Source organism: Ostrinia nubilalis, chromosome 18, assembly GCF_963855985.1.
Source record: "Ostrinia nubilalis chromosome 18, ilOstNubi1.1, whole genome shotgun sequence".
Lineage (NCBI taxonomy): Eukaryota > Metazoa > Arthropoda > Insecta > Lepidoptera > Crambidae > Ostrinia > Ostrinia nubilalis.
In genome coordinates, this window is record NC_087105.1 from 4794640 (window position 1) to 4820669 (window position 26030).

At 35.8% G+C, this 26030-nt stretch overlaps 1 protein-coding gene across 1 annotated transcript in view; it reads right to left on the reverse strand.

The window, feature by feature from the left end:
• LOC135080856 (uncharacterized) overlaps positions 1-14481 on the reverse strand; it is a 498609-nt gene extending 484128 nt beyond the window's left edge. Inside the window, exon 1 of the mRNA XM_063975583.1 lies at positions 14331-14481. The gene's annotated coding sequence lies outside the window, so the exon portion shown is untranslated. The remainder of the gene's footprint in view (positions 1-14330) is intronic.
• Positions 14482-26030: the final 11549 nt, after the last annotated feature.

The window sequence follows — 26030 nt, forward strand, 5'->3', positions numbered from 1 at the left end:
CCAATTAAGGAATTAGTAATGACTATAAGATATTATGGCTAAAAACCAGTGCGTGTGGAATCTTCCGCTGTTGGGTGACTGCTCTAAAATCACCATATAAATATTCATTACCCAAGTACTCGTAAGTAAACAGTTGCTTTTTCGTCAAGCAAAACTAATTACTATCATTAAGCAAAGGACTGCTGATAGAGAGAACAGTAGTTCTCATTGGCCTCTAGATTATTAAGGAGAACAATAAATGCATAGCTTGCCTGTATGTTATAAATGAGAGAAATTACCACCACATTTTTATGTAGGTAAGCAAAAAATATCAAGGCACCAAAATAAAATACGAAACTAGAACTTTTAGCTCCCAGCTTTTGATCTATCCAATAAAAATATACCCACTTTAATGGCTTCGATTGTGTGATACAGTCAGTCAAATAGCTCTTGACACCCAAAGTGACCAAAAAGTTGATCCTAATAACAACCTTATTCCAATTGTAACAAAGACGTGTTGCGAACTTTTTGGCTACTTTTGGTGTCACGAACTATTTGACGCTGACTGTACATACAACGCGTGTCGTCTGTCGACTAATCAGAGCATACAGTTAACTATTCTTTGACAAGCTGTTTATTTTTATCAGCGAACTCTGAAAGGAAGTGAAGTGTGTTTATCTGCTAGTTAATTTAATTCATACAGGGTGAACAAGAATACAACTGTTATATTTAATTTAAATAATAATATGAGTAAATAAAATACAGATCCTTAAATGATTTCTTGGTTTTCATAATAATACTATCGCGGTCTCCAAGATGTTACATGCTTGTTTACGATTTCTATGTAGATTTCTATAAACATAGTGAGTATGACTATCTAATAGATTTTTTTTTCACAAGGAAGACCTTGAGAGGTGTACTCTCGATTCTGAGGACCCTATGGCTAACATAGCCCATGTTGGCTCCTCTCCCTACCAGAAGAGCGGTGCCTGCACATCGTGCAGCATTTCTGTTGAGGTTGAGGACTTGTTTTAAGACAAGTCTCCAGCTAAAATAACTTTGTATGTAGTAAATTTTAGTCTAAAATAAATTACTTATAATGCATGTTTTGCTGCAAAATTTATCAGAAGTGTGCATATTATACAACCCAAACACCCTGTAGAGTTACGTCTAGTTTAGATCATTGGACTCGTATGAGCGATGATTCACAAAAAAGGAACCAAGCGTAGCAAATTAGGTAGGATTGCAATAAATTTCCGTGCAAAATGAACTACAGGGTGAACGGAATGACTTGATGCCAATGATCTGATTGACTATTCCCAGACTGTCGAAAAAACTGTCGGTAAATCAATCACTAAAAACTGTCAATAATATCTTTGTATGTAGGTAATGAGTATAATCATCATCAAACTAACAACGAAAAAAATATGTATAAAAGAGTTTTACATATTATGCAGTTATTTGCATATTGGTTTGAGATGGTCTTTATTTAGGACTCTACACACCAAACCCACCGACAGCCCGGCGGCTTGGTGTCGGCGGCTTTCTCATATCGGCGGGCTTAGTGTGTAGACTGCATTAGGATTTCTACTTCAGACACCCTGTATAATAAAGCCGACGGGTCATAGTACGCGGAATCGTTGACCACTAAAACAAAAACTCAGCCGCATCTAAATAAATAACTCAAAGGTGACTGTCTGACTGACATAGTGATCTATCAAACCACTGGACGGATCGGGCTGAAATTTGGCATGCAGGTAGATGTTATGACGTAGGCATCCGCTAAGAAAGGATTTTACGAAACTCCACCCCTAAGGGGGTAAAACGGAATCCATGCGTACGAAGTCGCAGGCGGCCGCTAGTTTTTAAATAAAATTGGATCAATAATCGGCCCATCGAGCACAGTAAATGCCCATGAAATATTGCAATCTTGAAGCCTGCCTTGCCGGAGTAGTTGACCTTAAAGTATAACTGGACTTGTATAGTCGGCCACACAATTAATGGTAGTAAAAGTATGCCAAAACGTATTTATTGTAATTGTAAACAAACTTCGTAAAAGTTATATTGCATAACGGTAGCCTTTATAGGTTCCGTACTCGAAGATGCTAAAGAAGTATAATTTAGTCTTACTTTAACTTTAACAAACATCAAAATTCTGACAAACTCCATACAAAAAGCACCTGTTATTGCTATAGTTTATGTTATAGTAAGTTGGTGCAACTCAGCCAGTCTATCTAACTACAAAAAATCTGAAACTTAAAAATAGCTACTTAGAAAGTTCATGTCTATACATAAGAAAAATGTAGGTATAAAAATATAGAAAAAAGGCGATCGTGAGGTGATTAAAATTATAAGGTATTTTTTCGCCTTTTTTGGCGGTGCGCGGTGGCTGGTCGTCATATTTAAACTTAAGAAAAAACATACCAACCGAATAGAGAACCTCCTCCTTTTGTTGTGTCGGTTAAAAAAATCAAAACTGGCAACATCATGTGTGTCTAGACGACTAGATAAGAACCTGTCTTTTCCATAAGCAGTCAGTTCTGCGATACGAGCTACCTTTTGACAGCTCGCTCAACCGTAAAATTACTGCCAGCTGCTTTTGGTCTTTGGAAAAAGTAGTTAACTTGAACTAAATTAGATCCATTGTATAAACAAGTTCAAAATGCCACTAATTCTGCAAAAATGTTAACTAGATTTTTACCAAGTATCATTTTGAGCTTGCTTTGAGAAATAATGTCAATAGTTTTTGTTGAGCATAAAACTATTTTAAAGACAAATCAGCCATGCGCAACCTACTCAGTTTATTGTCCCCAAGTAGGTACGCTATGAGGTGTGATTGTGTGAACTACAAACAATCACCTTTTTACAATACAATCCTTTAAATTGTCATTCTGCCCAAATATCGTCGAACATTAAAAATAAACACATAGTAACTAATTAGGTTTAGTACGTATTTCTGTTTATCGCAATTTCACTATGACCGAATACAAGTTTTAATTTAGCCATGACCACAGTTGCTGCCACCCCACACAAAAAAATATAAATTCTAGGAATACTTATTACAATAAAACTAAAAATAATACCAAATTTTTGGCAGCGTAATTCAAAGTTTTAATTGCTTGCTACACAGGATTTTATAAATATTTCAGAGTTTCTAAACGAAACACCATTTAACTAATTTCTAAATGTAACAAGTTTTTACAATAGATTTCGAATTTAAAAGCACATGACATGTCATTGCATTAAAATTAATTGCGGTATTCATCTTGGCGCATTAAAAACAGCTTCACTCTTTTCTAATACAATATGCTAAGAAATAATGTACAGTGAATGCAGTAGGTGCATTTTTAACATGGTGTGTAAGTAAAACTAGTGAGCAAAACCATACTGTAGGTGTAAATGCTTAAATATTGCCCATTTAAAGATGTGCAATCCTCTTAGAAGATAACACACCTATCAAATAATAGATTCTGTACCTTATATTTACCTACTATCGTTGAATAAATAGGTGGAAAGGATCGCCATCTGTTCATGGTGTGTTTATTAAACTTTCCTCTCCAATTTTATCGCTATGGGAGATAAAGTACGTAAGTATGGTGTGAAACAAAAAGGAGAACCTCAGGCCTGGGACCAATCAAGAAAGAAGGCTCTAGGTGAGCTTGCCGGGGAGAGGCGTTTGGTGTATCCGTTGGGACCAACATCCAAATGTGTGCACCAACTCTACTCTCGTAAAGTTGGCGTTGCGATAGTAGGTAATTTAACGAGGGCAAAGGACGCGAGAATAATCGAACAAGGGCTGAGTACAACGTACAGAGGAAAGCTTGCGATAGTATAATCATAGAAACACAGATCACTACCAGAAGTTTAAAGATATTTTCCTCAGAACACAGCTAAAAACAGTGGGCGAATTTTACTGCGCATCGGAAGTCGCCCATCATGGCCGCTAGCCCTAACAGTGCACCATACAGGTAATATTAACACATACATAGTATTTCTGAATGCTGTAGTGTCGTCACAGATCGTTTCATCCACGAAGACGCGCCCCATCATTCTGCTGCTAATGTTTGAGGGTTATTGGTACACTCTAAATTATCCATGAGTATACAGTTGTACACGAACACTACAATAATGACGCTCGGATTGCTCGGATCAAACTCCCCGCACCCCGCTCTTCCTTCGACCAAAAATTGGTGGGGCGTGTCTTCGTGGATGAAACGATCTATGTATACCTTAGATAGAGGCTACTGTACCTGTAGTTGTTTTGGCTATTGCATAAACATAAAAGTTTAATCGCCCACTAATTGAATGGACAAATGGTAAACATTGTACGTCATGATTTACTAGTGCTGTTTGCCAAATAGTTGCCAAATTAATTTAAAATAACAAGATTCCCGAATTTCGCATGAGACCATTAATTAACAGAGTCCATTAACGCCCGATTTACAAAAATTAGATCTAATTTTATTATAACTGTGTGCAGTTACATTTATGTTTTAAATTGTTTGTGCTCGTACGTTTAACAAATTAGCAAGTACTGACCCTGGGAAAGATTGATGGAATGATAAATGAAAGATGTAGACCTGGACCAAACAACAAGCCGGGTTAGGATTACACCATATTGTAATGATATCTGACGAACACCAGTAGTAGTTAGTTATTCTAACTATTAATCGGAAAAAAATCAATCAGGGATATAAAAATAAAATCAATCAAGACAGGCAATATATGGAACTACCTCAATCTCCCTTTCCGTACCCCAATAGTATTCTTTCTCAGTGTCAATACCTCACATAAAAGGACTTGATTACATAAAAATAGGATTCTTCAAATGTTGGCGACCCATTGAATATTGTCTTCAATTGCTCTATTAACATGACGTATGCGTATTATACCTACCTACAGAGTAACACACAATAAAATATTATCAATGAAAACAATCAGCAGCCTAATACATAACACACTATCACATAAATTTTCCATCTACTAGCTAGATCGATTGTCGTGTATCAACAATCAGTCGGTCTAGACATGCCAATATACGTCTTTAATTTTATCAAGGGCGTATCTAATAGCTTCAATCGTTCCAATCGACCAGAATAGATGCCTACACCAAATGTAGTAAACATAGTATTATGATATAACAGCTCTCCAGTTGCTAAGAGGTGATAGCACATACATCGCCTATCTTGATCGGGAAATGCAGGATTGCATATTTTGTTATCACGCAATGAATGGGTGACACAGAGATAGAGTAGATGCAAGGAGTTGCCAACATTGTAATGCGTAGTATACAAAGTTGCAGCGTGACTTTAGTATTTATTTATATACGTAAACAGTTGCGATTTGTTTTACACGTGCAAGCCGTTCCGACTTTTAATTGGACAATGATTGTCTTCGGTTTGTATATTGTATATCCCATATTGTGTGTCCGCGAAGCATTTACGTAGCGTAATTAAAATGCGTATGCACGCTTCTACGTCGATTACTTGTTTACATTGTGTGTATTAGTATAGATGGAAAAAATATTGTCTTTACCCAGCGAGGGGAACTATCGCAAAGGCATTATGCAGTACACATACTCGTACAAAGAAAAATCAACCTTAAAATCTCTTTAAGGCTGCGACTATAGGCACGATCCGATCTAAAGGCAGCACATCAAAATACACAAAGTGGCAATTTATACAGTTCAATTAAGCGCTATTTTGCAAAAAAAACTATACTCTAATGTGCTATCGGAGCTTCGGTATTATTATGCCCTTGCCTATTTTCTAGTGTAATTCCCAAAAAAATAACAAGGCAGAAAACGCAGCAGAAAACTAAGTAGGTTTACAAATCAAAGAAACTCTCAGCAGAATACCAGCTTCATTATCTCTTGATAAGGTCATCATTTTCCTCCTCATTTGATTTGAAATAAAGCAAGATTTTACTTCAGCTTCTGCTATATCACAAAGAGTTACGGTAGACTAGCTTAATGCAAGTAAACCGGTGCACCCCAAAATTTTCTGACACTTAATTTTGTAGAGATATGTGTACAAAAATATATATAGACGACAGCACATCAAAACAACTGCACGCAGGAAGATTTAATGAATGCCACTGACGCCACTCTTGTAGCGGAGTTTTGGGCTGACACTGTATAGGTTTGTTGTCAACACGACAAGAAGAAGAGCATCAGACTACACATTTTTGTCACAAAATAATCCCTATTACAACCGACAAGATACCACAGTGTTCAGCTTAAACTGCCGTCATCTGTTATATTGGATTTTGTTATGTAGAGTCAGCCAAGAGTGACAATATAGTTAGCTACAAACGCCACCGCGGTTAACTCAATTGTTCTTCTATTTTACGTAATTATGCACAATTAGAGTGTAATTAATACGTATGTCGACAATTTGAGTGTTTTTCCACAAGGCTTCGCGTGGCTTCACCGATACCATAAGATTTGTTAGGCCTTTTGTAGACATCCGTTCTTTCACCGGACGACGGGCCGTAAAAAAACGTATGTACCTATATCCTTTCTTTGCTGACAATTTTCTCGCCGGACCTACTATATCCGATGCATGTGCACAATGTTCATTATAAACCATACACCACCGCTAAATCCGGCAAAAATCGGGCCGTTGTCCGGTCAAAAAATGGATGTTTACGCGGCCTTAAATTATTGGTTCATATTAGACCAAATGTAAATGAACGAATGACTGAGTTCATAATTTGAAATTAAAAAGCATAAATGACTTAATTCATAAATTGCTATTGGTGTCATATCTGTCAGAAGTTATTTTTTGGTTCTACGCTAAAATCCAGGAATGCGAGTTAGCGATAAAGGTAATGTTTATTTTATGAGTTTGTTTATAGGAAGTTAATCTCTGTTCTCTCACCAGCAGAACACCACATTATTTCTGAGTGACATTAAACGTTTCTATCTTTATGTCACAGACCGTAAACAACAAAAAGAAGATCAAATATAAGTTGAGGAAAATCGTTGCAGCGGAATAACGGATGTACCGACCATGTAAGTATACTTAGTACTCGTATTTAATGCACTATGACTACTTAACCTTGTGTAAATACTCGTATCTAATATTATGGCATCTTCGGGACATGCTTCTCTACTATTATCTAATAGAAAATAATTATTAACTCAAAAGAAAGACGACAATTATTACAAGCTTTTATTGAATATAATTTCTTTGTACGCAGTGCGTTAGACACAAACCAACCCAATGACCTATATTATATAGGTATATAGGCTATATACACACACCTACGAGACAAAACGTACCTTAAACTGGCTCATTAGGCAATAGCTATTAAACGCAATCTCATAAATAATTAAATGCTCATAATATGTCAGACATCACGTCAATCTATCACAGTCTGCTACGTGTTACACAGACGATATGTATCTGATAACGTTAGGTAAGGTTAGTTATGTCCTGATGGCGCAGTTACACTGCGGGAAATTGATCCAGACATATAAGTAGTGTAAACACGTAATTCAGTTAGTTTCGCCGTGGGTCGCCCATACTTCGGTGTGCGTGCTCGCACTTCTATTCGATCAATTTCTCGGATAGTGTAACTGGTGTAACTGCGCCATGACAGTTTTCAGTAATATTTATTTTATAGGTGTTCGGTCTGGTTTTTGTCCTACCAGACTAAATTAAGACCAGCTATGGCTACACAGTGCACACTAAACACTATTGTTTTGTGGTTGTTTTTAACAAAAATGTTACAGTCTTATGTAGTGTTGACGTTTCTTACGAGTAATTAATGTAGTTAATACATTATTAGTTACTACTAAATAGCAAATGCGTTTACGCACAAATAAGTATTTTGAAAACAAAACGATACCTATTGAATTTCCCGAGCTGCACTGTCAAAATAAATTATAGCACTTGAGAACAATAAAAATTTAAATTCTTCGCATGTTTACATTTTTATTGCACTGCATAAAACATTTACATGTAAACATCTTGACCTCTGTATAATATTAAATTTGATGATTCACTAAAGCGTCAACAAGTTAGAACAGAAATAGATTCGGGTGCATATTTCACTCGTCAGTGCGAGATATAAAGCAAACAAGATGCCGATGTTACTGTGAACCGAACTCTATGTGACAGCAGTTCATCAAGCTTGTGGTATTTTATGTCGTTGTTATTGATGCGATTTTGCGATAAATCGATAGTTTTGTCACTGTACTCGTACTTACATACATTTATCTATACTAATAAAACTGAAGAATTTTTTATTTGTTTGGTTGAACGCGCTAATCTCAGGAATCTTAAAGTCCGATTTAAAAAATTCGTTTTGTGTTGGATAGTCCATTTATTGAGGAAGGCTTTAGGCTTATAACATCACGCTACAGCCAATAGGGCGTAACAATAAAGGAAAATGTTGCAAATATTATTCAAACAATTTTCACGCGTAAGAAGTCGCGGGCACTAAATAAATTACTTCGTTGAGTTCAAGAAAACTGATACTTGGAAAAATTCACGAATCAGATGCATAAACCATTGATCTTGACAAATCATCAATGTAAACAGTTAGATTGTAGGTATGATACAGTCGGTTACGAGTACCCAGGTGATTCCCCAGCCTGTGAGGTCATTGGGGAGCGTACGCAAAATCCTCTATTTTCCTCTAACCTATTATTGAGAGTGCCATGCTCCGGCCTGTTGACTATGTGTAGTATTTAAATGTCGTCAACTTCCACAACCATGATATCAGGGAATCTTTCAAGTAGTCTTGTAAAACCTAATTTCTATTTGCTAATTACGACATTATTCATCTCCTTCACGATTGTATCTGTTTCAAAATTTCACTTCTTGAGAGAAATGTGTCTGTCAATTGTTTTGAAAATGTCTCCGAGTGACACGCCGATGACACTTCATTAATGTGGGCACTTTTCCAGTGGACACTTGTACCTACGTGTTTATAAATAGGTGACCACGCGGAAATAAATCTATTCGAAAATGTTTTAGGATTATGTAAGAGGCAATTTCGAGGTAACTGAACTTTTTTTAATTTGTTTGTAACGAGCAATAAATATAAAAAAGTAATATCTTATTTCTATACAATAATATGAAAAACTAAGTTTCAGGACCGAATAAACTCCACATTAAATTAAAACCTTGTAGTTAAGACCTCTTTATATCAAATTTGTGGATAAGAAGCACCTGAAAGCACATTCAATAAAAAAATATCACTAGTAAGCCGATACAGCCCATTATTAAATAATTAACCTTTCTTTCCATTTTCTAACATTTCACAATAATAAAAGAAGACCTACTACTGTCAGACATAAAATCTCAGAATTACATGAGTGTCAACTGGTGTCAACAGACTATAGATGACCTAAACTGAACTGTCCCACCAAACTCATTGACAGAGGGGCGCCACCATCGTTTAACTATATGTATAGTTTCCAACATGGCAAAAATCGAAACCAGCGATCCGGTATTGACGATGGCGCCCCGCTGTCAATGTCACGGATAGGACAGTTCAGTATTGGATCTATAGTTATTTATGCCAAAGCGGGTCAATGTCACCGAACAATACATAGTGTTGTCACTTGTCACACTACCTACGCTTCCGTGCAAACTGTGAAATGACATTTCATCGTTAATCTTTGAACCTTTCTTAGGGTACGCGTAGCGATGCACCAAGCGTTAAGCGAATTGTTACCGAATATCATGACGCTATGGTACATTATAGGATATTAATGGAGCCGGTTAACTTGACCCGAATAGTGTTGTCCCAGGACAGTAAAATGTCTCTGTTTATATCCATAATCTAGGGCATACCATTTTTATCAACTGACCTTCAGAATACCTAACGTGATGTACACAAATGAAACATCCACAGTAAATGCAATAAGCTTCATTGACGTGTGCATACAATCAATGGCATTTGTCAATCTGTAATATCGATAGTGTCGATGCTATCTACAGCACTATAAATACAGATAAAGTGTTAATCCTCGTGATGAAATGAACAATGTATTTTTTAATTTCAATCGACTGAAGTTTTTTTGGCTATAAAACGACACCGCGTTTTAGAAAACTTAATAACTATAGCAACACCATCTAGTGGTCAAACACATATGACTTATCATGAAACCTCTCGATATCCGTACATCTCTACCGAGTATGCAGTATGCACCCGAAGGCATTTCATCAGACCTTATTTACTTTTGAAACTCGCTGCACTCCTCACTGCCAGTATTGCAGCATACGCGCGCCCTAACCGTTTGTTGTCGGTTGCAAGTTCTGTATTTAGTTTTATTTAACACTTTCACTGTCCAAGGCGATTTGTAATTCGATCGTATACGAACGACTTCACCCGCTTGAATTTCGACAATAAACACTCTATTAAACAATATTTATAACCATTATTCAAATAATGGGTTTTCATTCGTACAACTATTACGAAATTCGTATTTAATATTTTTAGCAACCATTACTTGGTTTACGACCTTTTCCGAAGCTGTCCATAACAAAATTCATCAAAATTGATCCAGCTGGTCAAATATAAAAACGTTTACTTTCGCATTTAACTATACTATGGCTTCCGCCAACGGCCTTGCTCGGATGAATTTCAGCTATTCATTGTCACCAAGGTCCAGCCGGTCTCCAAAGGGTTAAATATGCATTCAATAGGTATCTAGTCTAGAGCTCGTGCACGAACAGTGAACCTCATTAAAAACAATGAGAATGTCGTTTTAATTTTGACTCAAGACTTGTAATTTTAACACTAGCGATCCGCCCCGGTTTCGTACGGGTTCAATACCTACCTACATACATATAAACCTTCCTCTTAAAATGACTCTATCTATTGCTGAAATCTGCGTTATTGAAAAGATTTAAGCGCACAGACAGCGGGAGCTACTTTGTTTTTATTATACTACTAATTGACCTTGATATAATTTATGTATAATATGGATTTACTCGTACAGTTTACGCTTTCCATACATCAACATAAATGTCTTTGTACAGTGTACCAGCCTTTGTTATCAACCGTATCATATTTACGAGGTAAATTAATACATTCATAATTACGAAAAACATGTTTTTAAAAGGGAATATTGTAATTTAATCACAAATACCTATCCATACATTTTTAGTATAATAATAATAGACTTTAAAGGCCCAATGTGTAACCCACTTAATTTTAGCTGTATGTTCCTAATAAAGATAAATAAAATAAAAATAAATAAACAAAATAAAATACATAGTTATACCTATGGAACAGGTATTTTTACACACTGAAATCAATTTTACATAACTGACTGATCGACTGATTTAGGACTGATTAGGTACAGTCAGCATTAAGTTTGGGACACCCAAAGTGGTTAAAAAGTTGACAATACATCCTTATTCCAATAGTAAGAAGACGTGTTGCGATTGCGAACTTTTTGGCTACTTTGGGTGTCACGCACTATTTAACGCTGACTGTACCATGAACAGTAATCTATACAAATATACAAATTCGAAAGTAACTCTGTCTGTCTGTCTGTCTCACTTTCACGCCTAAACCACTGAATCGATTTTGATGAAATTTGGTATAGAGATACTCGTAGTTTGAGTCCCGAGAAAGGACATAGGATAGTTTTTATCCCGGTTTTTGAAACAGGGACGCGCGCGATAATGTTTTTCTGTGACAGACAAAATTCCACGCGGGCGAAGCCGCGGGAGGAAAGCTAGTCAAGACTAATTTTCTTTGCAAAATAGATCCTATAACAACTAAGTAAAATCGTACCTTCAGGTCACAGTCAGAGGTTAATCAACAACATGACAAATAACCTTATCTCTAACTCTAATGCCGATGCAATGCGAATAACAATTCGTTATCTAATTGCAGGAGTGTTAATGTGATTCATTTTATGCTCAATAAAAATGTTGCTATGTAAATATTTACATTTTATCACTAACAATGATTGCAAGTTTACTTTTACGATTTACGATACAAACGCCCATCACACTTTTACGCTACATTTTTACAGAACTTCTCCCAATTATTTTCACCTTTAATGTATTTTAGGTATCATGATTTCCCCTACTTCAATCTCTCTTTATTTATGAAAGAGCCTATATTCTTATTTTCAGAAGAACGCGCAAATTAAATAACCAAAGATCAAGCCTAAAAATGTCAATATAAGACCATTACATAGTACTTACGTACTTTCAAATTACCGAATCTTAAAACTTAAAAAGACTAATTTAAAAAATATTTCAAGGTTTGTTTTTCACATTTGATAATTGTTTTAATCATTTTGTCCTACTAGCGCCCCGACACTAACATTCAGCAAGTGCTGCGAGGAAGTGCCACTACAAATTCAGTCATCATTAATTTAATGATTTCTACGATTTTTACGATTATAATAATAAATTATTGCATAAAAAGGAATCGTATTATTATAATACACGTAATAATAAAGACTGTTTCACGAAAAGACTCCGGAAGTTACGTAGTTTTTATGGGTTAGTAAAAGTTCACAACTTAACTTAATATCCTCGTTTGGATTTTTCTTTGATGCTTGTCTTTCTTGTGTTTTCAACACACAGAATAATTAGTCGGGAAAACTTCATAAAGTTAATTAACAAAATGAATTGAAGGTCTAGTAAAAAAAGTTTTTACCAATACTAATATTTATTAGTATAAAAATAAAAAGACGAAATTAAAAATGCAAATAAAGGACGACGATTCCTGTCTTCATTCGTATGTCTCTGACTTTCATTAAAAACTAGAAAGGTGTGTAAGTACTAAGTATCCTATATTACGTCTAGACTGGAATATGAATTTTCTGTCCGTTTATCAGTAATTCTCGGTACTGCAATAATAACTGGGAAAGATTAAATAAAAAATGGCCTAACGTTTGCTGTAACGATAAAAGGAAGTATTGCTTAGGTTCAATATTGACATTGAGATTGATAGTAGGTAAGTAAATGCAAAGTAAACGCTACATTATATTCTAAGGTAGTTTCCTGTTAACTTTGTATTAGCTTAGAACTATGTTATTAGATAGAAATCGATAGTTATTTTTAGTTGAAAAAATGATCAATAATTTAATAGGTAACTAAATACATAGATATGAAGTAATACAAACAAACAAGACTTTGCTTTCTCCATTTCGAGTCTTTTGTCAATAAGAATTTTCATATATCAACAATAGCCTACCTTCAAGAGTTTTTCCCTTTTCATAGTTATAAGAACATTTTTAAAAAGGCAATTGATTGTAATAAATTACTTTAACACAGATATCTGGGTCACTATCGCATTTCCTCCAGCAAGGTTGTAATGGAATATCATAGAGATGCCTCTACATTTGTTATGTTCCAGGAATTGAACCTTTGACCTACAAAATAGAAATATGGAAAATCGTCTCGTTCAAAAGGTATGTCGAATATTGTTTTCTATAGGAGGTAAGTCAATTTATATTATGCTTATGTTATTAATATAAATCTATCAGGTATAACTAAACCCCTTATTAAAAAGCCATCAATCCTACTTAATATTATAAATGCGAAAGTTTGGATGTCAGGGTGTTTGGATGTTTGTTACTCTTTCACGCAAAAACTACTGAACGGATTTTGATGAAACTTTACAGTATTATTGTTTACAACCCAGAATAATATATAGGCTATAATTTATGTCGATCTGTGACAAACGAAATTTCACGCGGCAAATGATTTCAACACATGTGTATAAATCATTATTTTTAATAACCTGTTTGTGTAGAGATACATAATCTCAATCAATCATTGTTAACATTGACAATGGAATGCAATAAATACTAGTAGAGGAATAACTGTCATTAAAAGTGTATCAAGAGCATACAAAAAATAACAACCATTGGCACTAAAGTCCTTTTAAAAACAATTAACGTCTTAAATGAGTGTGTAAGTATTTTTTGCACTGAATTCTCTCACGCAACCGCAGCTTTTTTAACTGAAATACGAATACGTCATATCAGTATTGCAATAGAATGCTTTCACTTGTCTAATTTTGTCACAGCTACAAAGGGACTGTTTAATGAGCTAAGAACGTTTATTATCAATGAATAATGTGGTCCACTAGTACTCAGTCCCTTTGAGGGAATCTAGCGCCATCCACCTAGGTATTCAACTAGATTCCTCAGAAATGAAGCAATCTCCACCTTCTCATAAATATGGAGCTCCATTAGTGCGACGTCCGCTCTCCTACATTAACGTATTAAAGAAAATACACACCGGAGAAAAACAAGGAGGCGATTCGTAACTTTTAAATTAAATTCCCTTGCCCGCAAAGTATTGTAATTCACTTCGCTTATAATCTAATTAAAAAGCCCTTACGGGGTTATGGCTTACATTTTCGCAGTGCGGCGGCGGTAAATCAGATGATGAACAGTACACTAGAACACTCACAGTCACAAACACTTCAATTTGAATGTGGCACTCGACATCGTAATATGTTCACTCGCGGCGACAACCGACACAGAGTACACGTCCTGTCTCTACGGCAAGCGCCGGGGTACTGAGCGAAAAGTTGCTACGAACTCTACGAGCTACGAAGGGCCCACCCTGCAAGGTTTTCCGCGTAGCCGCCGCACTGAAATAGTGAAAATTTCTCCTTTTCAGTACCGCTACATATATCATAGCTCGTAGAGACGATGGCCGTTGGGGCAGAATAGTTCTCGAGTGGCGACCACGGTCTGGCCTCCTACTAAGTGGACCGACGATCTGGTAAAGGTCGCGGGAAGAACCTGGATGCGGGCAGCGCAGGCCAGGAACGTTCATTTTGGAAAGCCTTGGGGGAGACCTTTGTCCAGCAGTGGACGTCATTTGGCTGAAACGAACGAACGAACAGTACTTACCGCTCCATTGTATTCTTGCCATTCGCGTGTGAAACCATAGTAAATCATACAAGAGACATTCATCAGGCACATTATGCTTGTAAACAAATAAATAATTGCTTTGATTGTACTATTCTTGATTGAGTGTAATCAAAATATGGCACCAAGTCAACTATTAGATTCATAGACGATAAGTTCGTTTACATAAAATTACATATTAAGCAATCAGCTAAATCAGGAATTGGTTCAGGGCTCCTGAAGTTTATTTGAATGGAAATTAGAATAAAGTTGTTAAAAATAGAACATATTAAAACATTTCCATTCTCATCTTAACTTTGATACAGATAGCATAGAATAGAAATACTTCTAATAAAGCTCAAAACTCTATAAATAACTCAAGCTTGCAAACCACATCAGCTTTATTTAATCCTAAAGTAATAAAACCAAATAACCGTATTTTCGAACATTATTAATTGGGAAACACTAATTGGACAAAACTATTGGGATTCCACACGTGTAGAGACTAGATTTATCCAGACCTTTCTAGGAAAACGAAATACAAACAACTAGCGGCCCGCCCCGGCTCGGCTTCGCAAGGGTAGATATTTAACAAAAACATAATAAAAAAAATTACAAGTAGGTAAGTATGTTCATTAGAAAATCAGTCCTCAAAAACGATTTTTTTGAATTTGTTCTTTCTTTCCTCTTTATAATACGCGAACGATATCGTACACGGTATTTAGTTCGCCAAATTACAATAATCGCCGAAATCGTTCGTTTATTTGTGTTTAAAGTCCTCCAGTGAAATTGGAAGCATTCAAAGCCTCCCCAAACAAAGGAAATGTTTTCTCACACGAATTCTGTTTTCGCTCTTTTTATTGTTATTCCGATCGCGATTAAATCTGTCTTTGTTCAGTCTCTTTAAAGGCTGTCGATTTTTATCTGGTAGGCTTTGATAAATCCATTAATCTAGCGGGTAATTGATGATTTGCTGATCGATCACCTCAGGAGCGCTTAATCTTGGGGAATCACATGTTGGAAGGTCTAAAGGGCGGTAATAAAAGTCATAACCGTATAAGCTTTAGTACGGACGTATACGAGTACCAAGGTGATGGCAGGGCTATTAAATGCAAGGGGTTGATTCAATTTGCGTTTTATTCATGGTAGGGTAAGTGCTATGGGTAAGGTATAAACATTAACACTATGAATATCATAAAAAAAACTAGATACTTTGTTAATTATTCTATGATGTCATAGAATTCTGTTTGTTAAACTTATTGTTAACTATGTAGCTTTCCATCGGCCGCGGCTTCGCCCGAGGTTTTCCCGAAAATTATTCAACGAACATTTGAAAAAAAAAATTGGTAAAATTGGTCCAGTCGTTGTTGAGTTATGCGCTTACAAACACATTTTGCGATTCATTTCTATATTATAGATTAACACTATGAATATTTCGACACAAAAAATTTTGATAATTTTAAAATCCCGTCTTAGTGAGCACCTACGTTCTAAAAGGAACCCTTAAGCGAAATTTGAGACTCCTAGCACTTGTAGTTTCTAAGATTTCGTGATGAGTGACTCAGTCAGTGACCTTTCGCTTTTTATTGTTAAAACGAAATAACAATAAGATGTTAGTGTTTAACTTGATGAGCTATCGTCTGTACAAATGTTTATTATTTGTGTACATACTTTTAAAAGGGTTTTTATCTTGTTATTTCAGAACGTTTACTAAGCCTGTTTAGTCTGAAACTTAAGAAAGCTGTGCGACGTTACAAATCAAACGAAACAAACTGCTACTGAATTTTTGATAATTCATTTTAATTTAGTAAGAATAACATAATAATATGTATAGGCTCTATGGTGACTTTTTTGTAAGATTTTGCAAATTGCTATAATTACAATTTCTATGTAGTTCAATTTCTATGTACAGTCGCGGAATGAAAAGGTTCGTCACCTTAGTGTCGGTTTTCGCTTGCACTAGGTACTGTAAGAGTCAAACCTGCCAACATACCAGTGCAAGAAACAGTGCTGCTAACATTTAAATAAATGTGACGTTTGCTAACGAAGAAGGTTTTGCTTATTTTTCTGTCCCATCAGTGCAATGTTACAAAATGTATTTTTTTTTTATTTAATAGAAATAATAATGGCAGGTTGAACCAACAAGAAGGTTTTAGTTTATCAATCATAAAAATTTTCTTGACAAGATAAATGTCAAACAACTTTAATCTGAATAATTTTGAACTTTACTGACTAACAGTTAAAGATTATTTTGTCTATCTCGAGATTATTCTGTAACATAGTTTCAAAAGGTAATATGTGCTCGCGATTCGTTGAAGGAATCAATTTGAAAACTGACGAACCTTTTCATTCCGCGACTGTACTATCAGACAAACATGGCAGATCTACACGTGTGTCTATTACGTATTAGAATGCGGAATGCGGAGTTCGATAATGTGAACATAGGTATTTACTCGTAGTAAATCTATAGATTTAGATTCGAAATTACAAAATTGCAGTACATTTATCAATTAGTTATTTTAGCATATTTACAAACCTAGTCTGCAGACTAACAAAAACAAACATCATTTAATTATTACATTATTATTTCACATTTGAAAATTGTAGAGATGAATTATCACTTTGGACAAACATAATGTGAAGAATATTATGAATAAGCTGAGAAGCTATCGTCGCGTATGGTACAGTCAGCGCCAAATAGTTTGTGACGCCCAAAGTGGTCAAAAAGTTGACAAGATAACTTATTGGCTGCTTTAGATGTCACGAACTTTGACGCCGACTGTACCTTAAGGTTATTCTATATTTTTCCCGCCCTTTGTAAAGTCGTTGTGTGGAATGAACCTGACTGAATGACTCTTGTGGCCATAATGGGCTCGGTTATCATTGCCGTTTCCAGCAGGGATGTTAAGGACATCCGTAACCGTAACCGAAAATTTCGGATATCCGAAATAAAAAAGCATTCATAACAGTGACCCATTCAAAAGTTTTGGATAGTTTCGGATGTAGGCAGAGTCTAAATCTTTTTTTGTGTTTTTCTCTGGCATAACAGCCTGTTTTACCCAATCATTCATAATATTTTATTTGTCCGATTTTAAAAACAATAAAAAATATTATTTAAAGTCTAGAAATAAAAGTCAAATCTTGTTGTCTTTTTAAAATTGTAATATCCGTAACCGAAATTATCCGAAATAATTTCATATCCGTAACCGAAACCGGTATAATAGAATAGAATAGTTTTTATTTGAAAAAAAGCACCAAGGCATAGTACATAAAGAAAGATATACACAAGTGGACAGATAGCTGTTCAAAAGGCACCCACTCCCGCTCAGCATACATCAAGACCGCGCCAGGGCTTGTCTCGAAACTGATTTTCAGCGGTGGGCCTCTGTTGTCTCGGCGCTCCCCTGCTAATATTATTTCTATATCCGTAAATTCATAACCGAAATTACATAAAATATCCATAACATCCCTAGTTTCCAGTTCACATATCTTTTAATGTCCCTGTATGGCATTCCTCGACTCGAAGTGAAAGGTATACCTACTGGAAAGATGCATGTTTATTTAGGCTATTCTGTTTTGTTTGCCATATTAACAAGTTTCACAACCCGATAACGTAATGGGACATGTTTATCTTGGAACTAGGAACACTAGGAACTAATGGAACTAAAATTAAGAAGAAAAAGAAGAGAGAGAGATGAGGGAACGACCGTGTATTTTGGTAGAGTGACCGTTAAACTTATACAACAATGTATATGAGTAAAAATCAAATATAGCTATAAAGATATGGAATGTATGTAAAGTTCTGGTTACTTACAAAATCAGGTTTTTTAATAAGTACTATAAGCAAGTACATTACTTTTTAAATTTTATTGATGTTTGAGTTTGTATTGAAATATGTGATCGTTAAAATGCTAACAATATTTAGAAAATATTTATGAACTCGACTGTACCGTCGATTTGTTTTGTTATTTCCTAAAACGATACACAAAAAAGTAGGTATTACATGAAATAAACTCTAATATGATTAATCCAGCTTATTTAAAACCCTTTAAATAAGCTGGATTAATCAGCAAGTTGCGCGATACCACGGCCTCGCAAATGATCGTCGAATTACCAAACTTCCGAATTAATATCCATCCCGAAATCGAGATAAAAGCTCAACCGAGGCTTATTTGCATTTATAAATAAACTTTTAGAGCAGTTAAGAATTTTATTAAGATGTTTATTAAATAAGTTTGGCTTTCCTGGTAATATCTATCTAATTGTTTCAATAGATTCTAGTTCCTAAGCCCTACACTGAGCAGAACTATTGCTACACCGATTAGACGCACCACAAATACAGTGTGTTAAAGAAATTGCGAGCCATATAACTTAGGGGTAGGTTCAGTATCGATAAAGGAACACGCAGTTTCTTTATACCCTGTAGATCCATCTAAATAAGAATATGTTACAAATTCTTAACCTTGTTATTATCTTCAGTAGGACAAATAGCAAATTTAGGTGGTAGGTACAGATTTAACCTCCTCAATGTAGCCAGTATAGCTTAGAAACCCAAACATTGGGGTCCTCTTTTTTGAATGCAGCTCCTTGTGGATCTTCCTACTCCATCTTTAAAGGTCATCTGGCATTGAATCTCCATAATTTTATGTACTCGTCCACTATATCGGTCGATTCGATAACTTGGTCAATTTTACCACCGATCCATTGAGTGGAGCTAGAACAGTCATTAAAGCACTATGAATCGTAGAACTCCGATAAATGCGCATCGACAATGCGCTTTCAATCTCATTAGTTGACCGCAAACCTATCTGACAGGCGGTCAACTGCACATCACAATACAACACGCTTTAAACTCTATTACCACTATACAGGGTGTTAGGTAAATGGGTATATGAGCCGACACTAGCCCATGTTAACATGGGCATATAAATGGTATGGTGAAGTCAGAAATTTGATATCACCATTTCTTTTTTAATGTTCATACAAAAGAAAGCGGGAAGGCGCTGGATGCAGGCCGCTACCAACCGTGCGATGTGGAAGTCATTGGGGGAGGCCTATGTTCAGCAGTGGACGTCCTGTGGCTGAAATGATGATGATGATGAAAAGAAATTTTATGAAATCTGATTTGTATGAAAATTAAAATAATTAAAATGAAGATATCACCATTTATTTTTAATTTTCATACAATAGAAATTTTATAAAATCTGATTTGTATGAAAATTAAAATAATTAAAATGAAGATATCAATTTTCTGACTTCACCATACCATTTATATGCCCATGTTAACATGGGCTAGTGTCGGCTCATATACCCATTTACCTAACACCCTGTATAAGTCCTAATATTCTTCCACATTTACAGTAAACGGTCGCCCATTCAAAGCGGTGCACCGAATCCAGCGTCCTTTCATCTGATGCTTTTAACATCATAAAACCACACAAGACACAATAGCCGCGTTACAAAGCTGCTAATAGTGCCGCCAGTTCATCGATATCGATGACCTTGAGAAATAGATTAAAAATAAGCCTCTAAATCTAAATACTTATAGTAGATCGTGCGTGAACTTACGCACATTGCTTATTCGCTGCACGTATTAGATCAGCACACGAGATGTTTTTGGTTCTGTTTTAATTACGAACAAGATGAACATTGATTAGGCAATCGCTTCACTTTCCTAGTCTATAAGAAACGGTTCAAGCAAGAATGTAAAATCTGTTTTAGTATGGTACATTAGGTAGGTACAATAATGAATTGTGAGCGTATAAAACGAACCAAAGGCGAGATGGTTTAACCCTTGGAGGGATGGCGAAGTGGAACCAATACAATTACAATATTCAAATTGAAACCTTTATTTGCTTACACATTATACATAATTCTTATACTGCTGGAACTGTCCAGTTACAAGCATAAAGCGTCGTATTTTGCGATCATCGATAACCATCTGCTGTAAGTGCTGTAACAGCACTGGCTGCCAGTATTCGGTCAATATTTATTTTATACCCTTTGTCAGTTTTACGGCGAATTGTGCGTTTTCATAGCCCTCACTGATAAGCCAGAAACTGCCTGGAGCGTTCATGTATATTTTATATCGCCTCGGAGATTAATAGAATATTAAGTACAGGGAAAACTTTTCGTGTTATCGCGCTTATTCTTAGAAAGGCAATGGATTGGACGCATTTTGGAGTTCAACCAATCGTTGTTAACCTTGAATCTTGTAACAGTGACCTACATCGTTAAACTATAATAAATAAGATTTTTGTCATTCTACAAGTAAAAATTAGATGAGATCCTTATGTAAGACACCTCTAGGGAAATAAAAATACCTAAGTTCGTGCAGCAGTAAAGAAAATATAAATGGACTCATAAATGATCAGTTATTAAAATTCTGGACGCATGCGATACGAAGATTTATAGGGTCTCCACTAACCCAAACCGTTTTACGTTTTGTTCTTTTATCGTACTTTAATTTGGAACCAAAATCTTTTTAATACGAACAACGATTTTCTGTTTTGACAATAGTTTGTCTGCAGTTAAAGACATGGGCTTGGGCACATCTGATCTAGAAGAAGAAGAAGGTCATGGAAAACATCCGAATGCGGGTAGCGCAGTGCCATTCGGTATGGATCTTTGAGACTTTGGGAGAGACCTAGACCAGCAGTAGGTGCCTTCTAGATGAAACTAGATGTGACATGCTCGACACGTAATATCTGACACAGACACAGACTGATACCCATATTCACAAACGATACTTGCTTAAGTGAAGTAGCAAATGTGATTTGCGAATTGTGAAGTGCGCTCGAGGCACCGCGGAGAAAAACGCAACTGGACGATTTGCTCTCGGTATGTACAAATATAAGGTAAAATATATGTTTTGTCCGTCACATACCTATTCTTAGATTTTCATGGCCACCAACTACATGTTTTTCTTTTTAGCAATTTTGTATTTTTGTTGCGAGTTTGCACTATTAACACTTAAAACTAGCGTACTAGTAGTCTAGTAAATGTCGAAACGAAAAAGCAGTTTCGAGAGAGCTACGTTTATTCGTTTTATCTCGCTCTATAAATGTTGACTAAATGTTTGCTTTTTTTTTATAAACAACCTAACAAATGCTATGCATTTCCAATACAATATTCTCATGTAATACAACTCATACAACATATTAGTTCCTTTTAAAGAATCAAACGGTTTTGTCGCCGTTAAGCTAATTGGAGGTGATTTCCCGAATTAAGGGGAAAGGTCCTAATTATTTACTGGCTGTAATAACATTATGACAATATTTCCTCGAAGAGCTACGTTGATAAATAACTCAATTAGTTGAGCGGAAGGCGAACGGGAAAAATCATATTTCCCGGTTGTTCCTATAAAAATTGTCTTTTGTTGTTATTAAATCATTCCAAAAACTTCAAATACTTACTATAAACAAACAATGTGAAAATACTCTTGTTTTTCGACACTTAAAGTAATTCGATTGAAAATATTTATTGATTATCATTACTTATATCATCATTGTCGTCATCATCATCAACTTGGATTATAAAATTGGCATCTTGTTAAATTGGCTATTTTATGAGATGTAGGTATGAGTTTTCATGTTTAGACCTAGGGAGGGATAATTAAGTTAGAGCTCTGAACAATATCTACCTATCTTTTGTTTTAATAAACCTGAAATCTTAATTACTTAGGCCCAGAACAGACGGTGAAACGCAACTGCAACGAAACTGCAACTGCTAGTTACTTTTGAGTTGCATCTAAGTTTCTGCCATAGCTTCCGTTGAGAGACCACACATGACGCGCCCACTTTGAAACTTTCAGTTTCAGTTTCATTCATCAGAATCATCACAAAGTTGCAGTTTCGTTGCAGTTGCGTCTGTTCTGGGCCTACTTGTAGTTTTAAAGTAGCATAGAAGTATTTTTCGCTGCGGTGTCTTTTGACCCTGTGGGTCAAACTATAGGAGGTCTAATCTGTGCAATATTTTACATAATATTTTTTTGGTGAGATCCTAATTTGGCAAACAATGACATAGTAGGTTCGTATGCTTTATAACTTACAGACCGCTAGAATATAGTGTTAAAATACAAACACGGTGAGTTTCATCTGTATCAATGAAGTGAAGTTCAGAATTGAGTTTATATCTACCTATGTTGCCCTCCACTCACCTTTATTTTGTGACCGTAAACCTTGGTACTATTACTTATTCTGTGCCGTAAATTAGCATTTTGGGTATATTTTGTGCCATTATTCAAGTAATTGTGTCTAGTTCACAAAAGCGAATCGTTTTATAGGCCCGCATATTGCGGTACGGCGCAGCGATAAGCAGCGATTCTGTCCTTTATCACCTAACTCATTACGCTTAGTGAGTCTGAGCTTTCTGGGACCCTTAGATGAGAAATAACGTCTAAGGCTGGGTTGCACCATCTTACTAAATTTAAGAATGGCCTTAACTATAACAAACGTCTAAAGTCTGTCTAACTCCATACAAAAACACCGATTATGGTTACGAGTACAAAAAAAAAGTATTGTAAGTAGTCTGTTTTTTGCTCAAAGAAGTAAGAAGAACGTTAAAAATAAACTTATTTCGTGAAAATTAATAATGTCGAATAAATAAACGTAACGTAACAACGAATCACACGCAGTGACGCACATTTTGTTTACTATAAAGTAACAAAGAGATGTAATTACTCACAAAATAAATTGAATTGGCCATTTTAGAATCGATTAACGAGGGTAACCATACGCGAACTTCATTAAAACCGATAACACTATTACACTAACGCTGAATATCAAATCCAACACTAAAAATATATAACCTAACTTTGAATAGTAGGCTTAGCCGTAGCTTAAAAATAACAGCCATATCGAATACAGAAAAATTGCAAAAAAAACATTAAAAAAATGTAACTAAAAACAAGTTCAGAGTTCTCTGTAATCCCTATCACCAAAGAGCTGACAGTCGATTAGTATTAAATCGCGATAAAACTATCAAAATAAAAGATACATTAAACATTTTTGGCTCTGTCTCTACAATCGACGCGAACACCTAAACGTGACCACAACCGCTCTACCAAGAGTGACACGACTGAGAAGATAAGAAAAAGTAAAATCTTGGAAATCTGTTTTGGCTCTCAGTTAAGCTACATACATTGGTTTCACAATGAGTGGTGATCATCTGTAGAGAATAACCTTTAAAAAAAACATACCATCCTCGTTTTGTTGAAGTCTGTCAAAAAAGCTTCAGTTTTCAAAAAATCTAGACTTTTCTCCCTAAGCTGTGGTCAAGGCCGCAACGACACCAGGCATTACGAGTTCGGGCGAACCCTCGGATTTGAAAATAATCAAGTTTCAGATCACGTCCACCAGAGGTCCCCGGTCCAGATAATCTTGCGTAATTACAGACTCACCCGATAAAATATATTTGGAATTATAGGAATAATACGGCGTTATGCTAAGCCGACAAAGTAACATGGTTCATTTGGTTACTTATGTTTGTTTGGGAAATAGGCTTCCGAATAGCAGTTCTGCTGCGAAAAAATAGATGTTAGAAAATTTCAATAGTCGAACGGCAAGCGAAAGGATTATCCTATTCGACTAGGCAGTTGAATTTATTATTTCAAAAACCATGTCAAATGTTTATAAGATCCTATGTAAAAGATAGTTATCCTCTTCTATAAATAAAGAATCCTAATATTCCTTTTTTGGGGCAAATTATGAAGCCAAGGTTTAATTTAACCCATGTTCTTATTTGTTAACAACAAATTAGCAAACAGTTAACCTATAAAGGTTGTACCTTTTCCCCAACATTGCAATAACGCCGGCGTTAACAAGCCCAAATAAGGTCTCCGCAAAGTGATTTTCATTATCCTCATATTTCTGAGGAAAAGGCACATTACGGTGTTTTCTACACCGATCACGTAGTTGCGACCGGCGAACCAATGTCCCGGCTTTGGACCTGTACCTGGATGTACCTGAATGTACCTGTGAAATAAAATTTAGACACTAATGCTCCAGTGGAATTCTTACACGAATCCCGAATGAAATAAAAACATTGCTGCTAGTGATGTGCCGGTAGTAAGTTGCTTCCAAAGTAGGTACACTATTCCTTCATTTTGTTACAGTGTGCTTACCATGAGTTTACGTTAGGTGAGCTCGCTAGCGAATACGTCAAAAAATTATATGAAGATTTTATTTCTTGAAAGTAGCCGTTAGGGGCGCTGCACAATATGTCATACATTTAAATGTCATTTTTTACGCAGTCGCTAGCGAGCACACCTAACGTAAACTCATGGTAAGCACACAGTACTATTTATTACAGACTTGGACCAATCACTTCAAAACCGCACTCAACGGTCGACTCCACGAATTCATAAGAAAGGTTGCAATACGGGAGGAATGGCGACGGATTGTGAAGCTTGCCACCAAACCAAGTGTTACGACGAAGAAGAAGTACTACAGAGTCACAAAAAGTTGCATAAAGTAATTACACTGGTTTACTCATCTGAGGGTTGGTGAATTGACGAGTGAGCGTTGCATTAGCCATCAGCGCAAAGCCGATTAGGATTCCTATTCAGGTACATAACAGCACTTTGATAGTACCTAAAGCGGTAACCAGTTGAATAATTACCTGGTTGCGACGTCACCTTAGTCATGGAATTTACCGCAATCATTGTAAGTGGGAAACTGAAATTACCACCAGAATTGTCTACGTGTGTGATACTAATTTATTGACAATAGTTTCGTGGCAACTTTCGTTATTATTTTCATGCGTCATGGAATATTCGCATAGATAATAAGTAGGTACAAAGCACAATCAAAGTGTGTATTAATCAACTGATCTTGCCTATTTATCAACTGACTTGTATGTCGTAAATAAATATTAATTATTGCTATTTTCACAATCGTTTAGTAAAAAAAACATTCACGTAACCTGTACCAACAGATAAATAATACCTACCTAGAGTCGCTCAACGTGCTACGACTCTTTGTAGCACCAGTAGCACGCTTAAAATAGTAGAGCTTCACAAACTTAAGAAATGATTAGATTACAAGGAGACCTGTAACGGAACTAAAGTGACTGCTATATAAAACTACTATAAGTTACAACTACACACATTAACAAGCTGAACTAGTACAGGGACCTTAAGTCACATCATCTTGCATTAACTCTATGTTAAAATGCATATTATTGAGTTTTCTAGCTC